We start from the raw sequence: 9,651 nt of genomic DNA, 5'->3' as shown, positions 1-9,651 counted from the left end.
AACATTTTTGTAAGTTTTCTGCGTAGGCTTGGCCTCCCTTGTTACAGAGGAGCTAGAAATAAAATGCAAACCTTTATATAGAAGTAACTAGTATGTCTGGTTTTTATGGCACATTGTCTTCTGTGTACTTTGCCATCATGAGTAAGAAATCACCACTCGATTACGGTGTCTTCACTTACATGAAGAAGGTGCCGCAGTGACTATAAAGTACCTTGTATACGCGTAGTTAAACTTTAATTTAGTTCTATCAGTTATTGAAAATGACCCTAAATCGAATGTGAGGAAAACCGAAGTATCTCAGAAATACGAATTACATAAATTAATGGGGTATAAATGCAAGTTTGAGTTGGAGTTCGAAAGTCACGCGATAAAAATATTGTTTGTAATGGAAAATCATGTATTTAATGATTCACAGATGTTTTATTGTGTGCGCTCCTATAATACAATGTCCATTCATTGACACTGCATTATAGGAAGGTAGTATATCAAGAGTTGACTGCATATATCACCGGTTTCATTATCAATAGTATAAGCTGGAACTTCTGCAGTATAAGAACACACAATTTAATTGCTGTAATGTTTTGATTAAATTTAGTTACTGGAAAAGTGTGTAGGTATGTTTGTCTTCTTATACTGTTTAATCACTTTACAACAATTGAAATCAGTTTCAATTGAAAAGTAGATGTAAAGTCATGAGATGCAGTGAAAGAAGAACATTGTTTTCGTGTCTTCTGTACGAAATGCCAGAAGCGTTATTTTTAGGCTATTATCGTATAATTGAAAACTGTTTATGATATATAAAAATAATTACGCACTTTTCTTCTTTTTAATCTGTTTTGATGATAAAGAAATGCATTCATATTGAATTTATTCATCGATTGACTTTGCCTGCAAGATATCCCAGATAAAAGACGAATAAAATATCAAATTTTCAGGCTCCGTTATTTTCTTAGTATTTTCTCAGAATTCTATATCAAATCGTATCTTTCTTAGCAATTTCTAGTAATAAAATGGGGAGAATTATAAATATTATTATCAAATTCAGTTTGTGAGGATCAATGAGAGTAACTGTTGTTCTTGAGCCATTGTTAATGCGAAGTTACTACATAAGGCATCATTTAAAAAAAGAATTGTTAAATATATTGTCAAATATCTTTTATTTTTATAAGGGAGTTCAGCTTCGTAGTGGGTCACTGGTCTCTTTCCGCTCCGAGAGTATTAGAAGGCTAAAATAAATTGTGTCGGATGGCTGAGCGGTTAAAATGGCAGCCTATTGCTCTGGGAGATCCGAGATCAAATCCGGACGGATTAAATAATTCCAGGAATTTTTCGGGGAGGAGGGGTGTTGTCCGGGTATGTTGGGCACAGTCCCTCATACATCTGGACGTAAAATATGGTGTTTGGGTGAGTCCATCCATCATAAACGGCCTGAAATTAGGTATATGCAAGATTGCAGAAGGCACTACGGGTAGTTGCAAAAAATGGCTTACAGCAATTCTTCCGGAATTAAAATTGAAAAATTTAATTTCCTGTAATAGAGTGGTTATTTGGTTACAGAAAGTTATGGCGTGGACGATCTGCCGAGGAGTATACCTCCCGGGAGGACTTTTATGGGAAACAGGCCCCTATTTAGGTGTTGCAAACGTGAAGAAAACCAGGAAAATTCAACTTGGCCAGCCTGGCAACGTGGAGTTTTTTGGGTGAGACACGAACCCACAACCAATCTGTCTTCCGTACTTTTATTCACGCGGCCATTTATGAGCTATGCACGTACTAAACATTAGTCGCTACTTGATTAATTTTACAAGAAACCACCAGCTTTAAAGATATTATTTTCGAGAATAATGATTTTTATTTTCATTTATTATTATTTTAAATCGAAATTATAAAATGTCCTTACGCAGAGTACTATTTCTATGTTTTTAATTGTTTATTCTAAAAGGTGTTGGTGAAAACTATTGCAATTTTATTTATTATATAAATTAATTTTTAATGATTAGTTTTTATATTACTTTTTAAGGTAACACAGGTCTGTATATTTTTATTTAAAAATTTACTCAAAAAATTGTCATAATATATTTTTACTGCATACACTGTGTTTGAAAAAGATCAGAAAATGGCGCCCTGTTTACAATATGCGAAACGATATGATACAGCAGCTCAGAAAATGTGCGGAGCTGAAGTAAGAACACGTAGAGCCACTGTAAATTGATGTATTGATTTAAATAAAATTTCGCAGTTTACTCTTTCTATAGAGTAAATAACGATCCACAAAATCTAACGTAAAAAAGCTGGCGTTCCGAACCCCAAAATTTAGTAGCATTAACGCCCCTTATAATACAAGTTACCATACCAAATTTCTTTTCTTTACTCCATCTGTATAGATGCCAACGCTAACACCAACACATGCGTACAGTACCATACCAGAAATTTTTCCTTCTTCTTTTTTGGGTTCAGGTGTCTGAAAACGTGATTTGCAAAAACGCGGAGGGTCAAATTTGACACAATTACAATACTTTCCCGTGTTATGAAAAATAAAAATGTATTTAATTCTAGCCTCTAATTACTCTCCAAAAAATGTTTGATTTTTGTAACGCAATACATTATCGTATTAAGGCTACTAGGGCAGCCATAATTTCATGCATTACAGGAAGGCTTAACCAACATTAGGGTTGACCAGTTGGGGGTAAAGCATGGAGAATCGCGCACAGGCACAACTATTTGTACAAATAATATCTTATTTCTAGTCTACTAAAATCCAACCTTTAAAGTACAAAGTCGACTGAAAAGCGAAGATTCACAAAACAAAATTAGCTTATTACATCACTCAGGAAGGAAGAAAGAACGTGGAAAATATTCTCAAGAGTGATACTTGTTCACAGGCTCCATCCCACATCATCCGTCTGCCCCATTGTGGATCTAGCAGATTCTACGATTGGTTTGAAGAAAGACTATCTTAGTGCCTACGGGTCGAAAAGAGTGAAAAATAAAAGCATAAAATTATTTAATCATTAATGCCAGTGCTTTTAACATTTAAAATATATTATCTTTAGGTTATGTAATTTATGTATATATGTTTTAGAAGACATATATTTTATTCAAATTTAATATTGAATTTAAAGAATAGTAAAAATAAATTTATATAGACATAGGAGGACTTCATAATATTCGTAAGATATCGAGCGTAAAAAAATTATAACAAAAGAGTGTCTTATTGGTTAAAGAAATAGTAGGCGGAGTCGACAGGCGGAGTTGCGCTTATCTCCACCTGCACTCACAGTCTGAAGCTCAATAATGAATTTAAAAATACGAACAGTTTTGAGAATCTCGCAAAATACATTTTAAATATTTTATAAATTAATAAGTTTTAATAATAAATTATTTTACAAGATTCTTAAAACTGTTCGTAATATTAAATTTAGTATTGAGCGCAGACAGAGATAAGTGCAACTCCTCTTGTTAGTATTAGTTGGAACTATGCATATCTCCGCCTACCATTTCTTTAACCAATAAGACACTCTTTTGTTATAATATTTTACGCTTGATATCTTACGAATATCACGAAGTCTTCCTATGTTCATCTAACTTTATTTTTACTATTCCCCAAATTTAATATTACATTTCAAAAAAATATATGTCTGAATTATATATATCATTTTTAGTATGTTAAAAGTTTGATAAAATATTTGAAATTAAAACGTATAAAATTTATAACGTTTGTTCCGTCGTATCTTAGGGTATATCATAGTTAAGCCATGGCGACATTTTGATTGATAAATTATTTTGCTCCACACTCTTTGTCAAAAATATCTTTAAGGAAGAGATAATTACTCTACCTGATTGAATTTGCAGTAATCAATACACAGATGGATCTAACTCCTTTTTCTTTTGTCTGTCAATCTGCCTGAAAGTATGCGAAAATTGCATTTTTGTACGAATCCTTTGATAAGAATTTTAATCCGTAACATGTTTGGCCTAATACACATAACTACATCGTTATATATTAATACAAAAGTACTAATAATTAAGAGAATATAAAGTTTATTTTATAAGTTGAACTTTCTCTAATAATATAATTTCATTCAATATTAGAAAAACAGTTGGAGATGATTGATTTATTTAATAAAATTATTTTTGAAAACATCTCCTTAACTTTAAACGGAACATTTAGAAGAGATTTAACTTAATTATTAGTTTAAATTTTGATTTAATTTATGGTTTATTTGCCTATCTTGCCTCTTATTTAAGCTTACATCTATAGTAGTTAAAGTTTCTCTCTCTCTTTTTTTTTTTTTTTTTTTTTTTTTTTTTCGTGAAAATCTATATTTATGACTCTCAGAAATTGCGTAGTATCTATCCGGGTGCTTTATCTGTTTTTTTTTCTTTTTTTTATATACACACCTTTCTAATTTGATCAGAGATAAGTGTTCAGACAGCTTTTAAGACTTTAAATCATTGTATTTATGTTGTTCTTCCATATTTTCAGCCATATTGTTTTAGTTCAGCCTATCTTAAAACCACTTTACATCTCATCCCATATTCAAATTTCGCTCGGTTTTACTGACTTTTTCACAGTTTTCAAGCATGATTTATGGAAATTTTTAGAAGTTTATTTTATCTTATTCTGTATAGGAAAACTGTGAAAGTATCTTCTATTTATAACTAGCTGACCCGACCACGCGTTGTTGTGGCTCAAAATGTATCTGTTGTAAATGTATAACACTTCCCCCGTGGGTGGAATTTCAAAAAATCCCTTCTTAGTGTACATTCTCTTGATGTACCCTATTAAAACGCAATCAAAAACGCATCTAAAATAGTATAATAAAAGCCAAGTTCTTCACGGTAAGCCTTAATCCCGTCCCTCTCCCCCCAGTGGGGGAATTTCGACATGTATATTATATAAAAGCACGTGCGTATTCGAATGCAACGTTGTGTCAAAATTTCAAAGGAATTGGTAGGAACAAACGAACGTTATATTTTATTTATATAGATAGATAGAAAATGATCTGTTTTAGTCCATTCTCAGAGGAAAGAATAATGCCTCACAGAAAAGCAAACTTAGGTCGTCGGAAGTTAGCGCCATCTGTTGGACATAAAAGCCTTAATCCATATATAAATATATTTTTGAAAGGGGGAAAATGGCGGTCTTCACGTATGCCAGAAACCTTCGCGGGAGTGTATTAAACAACTTCCCGAAGTTTCATGGCAATCGGATAAATGGTGTGGTAATGCATGAAGGAAAAACACACACACAGACAGACAACAGACAGACATTCATTCGTTTTTATATATATAGATTAAAATTATTAGATGAATTCAAAACGAAGTAATGATAAATCTCGTTATATTTAATTTTTATTTATTTCCAAATTTTTCATAAATTTATTATTACCGTATAGAAACTAAAACGAAAAGTTCTCGAATAATTTATTGAAAGTTTCTACGTTTTATGATTTAATAAATTCTTGAAAAATTTGTAAATGTAGTCTCCATCTAGACAAGTAATAGAATTCTATTCAGAGTAAACATTATAATCAATTGGATAAACAATAGATGGTAACAACATTAAAATCCATAGAGTTCGAGTAAAATATTAAAATCTACGAGTACATAACATAGATAGGGTATTAGTCGGTATGGGCAAAATAATGTGCTTGCTCTGTGCGCACATAAAACTATGAGATGTTTATTAATCAAAATCGTTTATTGCGAGATGGCTGAAGTGATTAATATTATGAGTCTGAGTATTGTTCCTATGTCAATCATGTTATAAATCATGTTACTTATAAAGGGAGTTATTGTTATTTGCACTATAGACTGACTCGCACTAATCGTATACAGAACATACTTTTATTTTGTGCGGTTTTAAGAATATCACTATACTGAATTCGAATATTAACCACATCTCGAATACTAATGTTAACCACTAATGTTACAATACTAATGTTAATGTTAATGTAACCCAGAAACTTAATGTTATATAAAGTTAAATAATAAATATAAAATAAATTATTAACTCGTTTTATTTACTTCTATATATTAACAAATTGATAAAGTAACATTAGTTATCTCAGTTACAATATTGTCAAGTAATTGTTTTCATTGTCACCTATTGCAGATTTTTATCTATGAAAACAGAATTCGAAACGTTCGGAATCTTGTCTGCTTTTTCTCTTGTCAAAAGTTAAACCAGAGGTTCTGAAGATGCGCTATGTGTACACAGTGTCAAATACAAGGGGATAGATACCATTGACATGAAAAAGTTAAAATTTATTTGTTCGAACTTCAAAACGTTGTTTGTAACAAACTTTACGATGGCAAGTATCGAACCGTCTGCAATACAATCGTCGTGAACGTATTAATAATAAGTACTTATTAATTTTAATACGTGCTTCTTATCCTTAATTATTACTTATACATTATGCCTTTGTCGTTCTTGTGAACTAGGACTTGTTATACCGAGGGAAGAGAATAACACAATTTCAAATTAAAACACCTTGAATTCACAAGAACGTCCAAAGTGGACAAAGGCATAATACAGTATATGTACAGTACTTATTAATTCTTTACATATTTTTTAATTTTTGAGTTAGTTACCTTTTGATTACTGCTGGATCTGGCACTGTACAGTACATACACCGCTACTATGTTGGAAGTTTCATTTCTAAAAATTTAGTAAATTACAGTATTTTTCTTTTTACTTATTATTTTACTTTAATAATATATTGGAATAAATAAAACATGCTAAATAATAAATATTAAATAAATAAGTTGTGTAAGGTAAGTAATAAATTATGTACAGTATGTATTCAAGATATTGGAGTATTCGAAATATTCGAATTCGAGAAACTGATTTTCGCCCATCTCTAATAATTATCAACCTCGCAAAAAAATCATTGACAATATAAGGGATGACGACGAGAAGTCAGAAATGTTTTTCGTTTTCTTTTCGTTTTTTCCGTTTCTCTTTATCGTTATTGTTATGATTTTCTGTTCTATCTCGTTTTTTCCCTGTCGTCGAAAATTCGACGACACGGAAAGAAACGGAAATAAATTTTTATATTTTGGAAAATAAAAAAAAAACAATTATTTTTTATCCAAATATCTGTAATACAGCCATTTTGTTTAAAAATCATTATTTAAATCCTTTACATGTAACGTTTTATGAAATATTTTCGAAAATTTTAACCTAAATAAAGTTAAACAATTGAGAGAAATTTGAACGCAGAGGCTCAAATTTCTCTGAATTGTTGACCTTTTAGAAATTTGAACTCTTCTTTTCAAATTAATATATATATATATATTTTTTTTTTCTATTTAAAAAAACTGATAAAATTTGGAAGATTTATTTTCCATATTTTATAAAATTCTAAATCTTTGAGAATCCAAAAACTCTCCTTATATTTTAGTACATTTTTATGATAGGCCAACTTCCGTTTTAGCATTTTCCTTCTTGAAATTTTTTCATTTATTCTTTCAATATTTTAAGACAAAAATCAAAAAATATTTATTTATTTAAGGAAAAGTTGAACAATGACTCTCAGAGTGCAATCCCGTTCACTTAGGTATCTAGAAACAGTACATATTAATATTTGTTTTAAATTGTTAGTTGTAATGATTATGTGTATAAACTATATATATTTAGCTTACATTCCTGCTTTTCGTTTGATTTATAATATGCTGTTAAGCCAACAAAAAAAGCATCAAAATTCAATATGGCGATCACGCTCATCCAAGCTGAGTACAACAACCAGTGTCTTTAGGTGAAATTTCACCCGTTTCTTTTATTTCAAATAATACTAAATGGAAAAAATTGGTCACACAAAAGATGGAGATGTGTAAAAACACCAAATAATTATATATATATAACGTATATCAAAAGTAAATAGACGTTGTAATTTCTGATTTTCTTGCAAAAATGTTCGAATTTCTCAAAGAAAAAAAACTGTTAACTGACGTTTAGGCCACCCTGTATACGTTTAACTTATTAATATTTCCCTTAATATGTATATATTTTAAAGATTAAATAATTAAGCAAGGGGAAAAAAAGGGAGCGAAAGTCACTTTGGCACGGAAATTGAATTTGGCTCCGTTTGATCAAAGATTCATCATCTGAGCCAAAATTCGATTTCCGTGTCATCCCAGTTAATCTTGTTATGGAAAAGTGATTATTTATTATACGAATTCGATTCTATTTCAAAATAATGAATTATTTTCCAATACAATTCCTAATTTTTACAAAAAATTCTATGCTAAATGCCATTTTATCATCATCAACTCCAACACGTCTTGTGTTTCCTTTTGTTTGTACACGGCAAAGTGACATGTCCGCGATATGCTAAGGGAATGCCTATCGGGAGGACTTTCTATAAGAAACTGGTCACCTATTTAAGTGTTAGACATGAGAAAAAAATGCGGAAAACTCCACGTGATAAAGCGTGAACCCACGTGGTTTTATCTATTCGTCAACTGGTGGGCACCCATTGCTGTAGTCTAGGCTATCAGCAGATTCATTTATATTTTTTAAACATCGATTAATTTTAATATCTCCATGGTATTTCGTAAACTTACTAATTCCAGCCATTAATCACGTTACTGTTTATTAATTTACATACAGAAAACAAGAAATATGACAACTCGTTCGATATATTTAACTTGCCAGTGTTTACGTTTATATACTTTAACATAAAAATTCCATCAGAAGATATATTAATCGTTTCTGAATTCAAATTTATATAAATTCTTCTGATTAATTCAGTCGGAGGAAACAAGAAAATTGTAGAAATTCATTACTAAAATGCATATTTTCTCATAATTTAGTAGGATATATACATATGTATAAAGATAATTTCGTTTAAAATAATATATGTGATGAAGTTAAGCTATAAGAAAATTTATGAGCTATTTTAGCATAAATTATTAATGGAATTTTTCTGTAACATTACAATATTTTTAATTTGGTGTTTGTTGGATGTTAGTGTGTATGGGGGCACGATTTTTTCCACCCAATTTAAAGCTTAATAACTCGTGTGCCTTTTGCCGAAAATTTTTGAAAATTTGCAGAAGAGGTTTGTTTATTAGGGGGATTGATACTAGTAAATTTTGGTAGTTATAGGGAATGGAATGATAGAGGGGGGCCACATCTTGTATATCGAGTGGTGTCGGACTTAATGAAGGTTTTACTCGTTATTAGCATTTACAATTTTTTTTTTTAAACCCATCCCTACCCTCATAATTAAGCCTTTTTGCCATTTTATAATATTTAATAATATAAAAAGTTTTGAAATAAAAATCTCGTAACAGATGGCGTTACGTACAATTTTAACTTTTTTTGCCGGGAAAGTTATGCAACTCGTTTCTGGATTTTTTAGTAAATTAAAAAGTAATAATAATTCTTTATTTAATTCTATACTTGGAGCAGAAGCAAATCAAATAAAGAAAACAGGAGCATTTCCGCTTTAAATCCCCTTTGACGTGATAAATTATGTTGAAGATGAACATTAAATTTTACAACATTTAATAAATTCTATCAAAATTAATATCATTTAATAAATTCTATTAATAATTACACTAGTGTAATGGGACTATTTCTTCATTAATACCGGGTGATCGTGATTAAAGGGTGCTATTCAATGCTGTCTACAGGGATAT

This window comes from Centruroides vittatus, unplaced genomic scaffold (assembly GCF_030686945.1).
Source record: "Centruroides vittatus isolate TY-2023 unplaced genomic scaffold, ASM3068694v2 scaffold_2802, whole genome shotgun sequence".
Lineage (NCBI taxonomy): Eukaryota > Metazoa > Arthropoda > Arachnida > Scorpiones > Buthidae > Centruroides > Centruroides vittatus.
Note: the sequence above shows the minus strand (reverse complement) of the source record.